The sequence below is a fragment of the Cephus cinctus genome, unplaced genomic scaffold, assembly GCF_000341935.2.
Source record: "Cephus cinctus unplaced genomic scaffold, Ccin1 Ccin1_scaffold0048, whole genome shotgun sequence".
NCBI classification, from domain to species: domain Eukaryota; kingdom Metazoa; phylum Arthropoda; class Insecta; order Hymenoptera; family Cephidae; genus Cephus; species Cephus cinctus.
This window is the reverse complement of record NW_014332793.1, coordinates 226-1,473: the sequence shown is the minus strand read 5'-3', so window position 1 is coordinate 1,473 and position 1,248 is coordinate 226.

The following is a 1,248-nucleotide window of genomic DNA, read 5'->3' as shown; positions in this document are numbered from 1 at the left end:
ATAACAACGACAACCTGCGGGCTTCCACATCACCCAAGAGGTGCCGCCGTCGATGCGTTCCCATTATTTAACGTAGCGGGTCCCCACTAGGCCTATACTACGATCGGCCTATACTATTTTTCAAGGTTCCTCTCTTTCAAATTTTCTCGGTTGCCCAAACTTTATTTTAAGCGTATATAAAATATTTAAAAAAAAGTCTGTCATCGGGATCGAAAATCATTTTCTATTAACTCACAATATTTTCTCTCGCAATATCCTTCATAGTAATAAAATAAACATAAGACGTGTTGCGTCTTGTTTCCTTATAACTATTGAAGAACTACTAACCATGATGCTGCTGCCTGTACGACTGTGAACGATCTGACGCTGCAGGCCCCAATGTGTATTGCTAGTCGCGTGATAGTTAGCAACATTGTTGCAGACGCCCGCTCAGATTCGATCCGTCAGATTCCTAGACTGCTGTGTTGAAGTCGCCAGTACGTGATCTCAATAGACCGATAGACTATTCTTCCCAATTGTCCTTTTCTCAATTTCTCTTACTTTTAGATATTTACACGCGTCATGTGTGTGTGTGAAATATAATGTAAAATAATTGTCGTAATCATCTTCAATAAAGAAACTTTATATTTGAGTGTAGAACTCATATTATTAAGATTTTTTAATCGAAACCGTTTGCTATCCTATTGTCATTCGTTTATACTTTAATTACTTAAATAGATCGTTTGTGTAATGTTGATATATAATGGATATATAATTGATTAAATAATGCGGCATCTCTTGGGTGATATGGAAGCCTGCAGGTTGTCGTTGTTATGCCTTTATTGTAATAAGATAAATAAATTAATTGGATATACTCTTTAATCTGTTAATCCCATTTGCAAAAGCACATTTTTTTTTGTAAAAAGAAAGTGCTCTCCATAGAGGGGTCTGGAACCATAGACTTCCCGATTCGTAACCGGGTGCACTAGCCAGACGCCAGAAACATTTGTTTGTTTTACTTTTTTCGGAAGTTGTATTTCCAGAATTTCATCGTTTATTCAACTGCTTACTATTGTCTTTTCGCTTACTTTACATATAAGCAGAATAATATAAAGATGCACACCAGTTAAGAATTTTCGCGCCACCTTTCTCCACGTGGACGAACAATTACTGACAGAGATAATGCTCATTGCCATATTTGCTTCTCAAGATTATTGATTTCAGGTAACGAAGTCAGCTAATTATTTTCTCATAGTAAATCTTATCGAG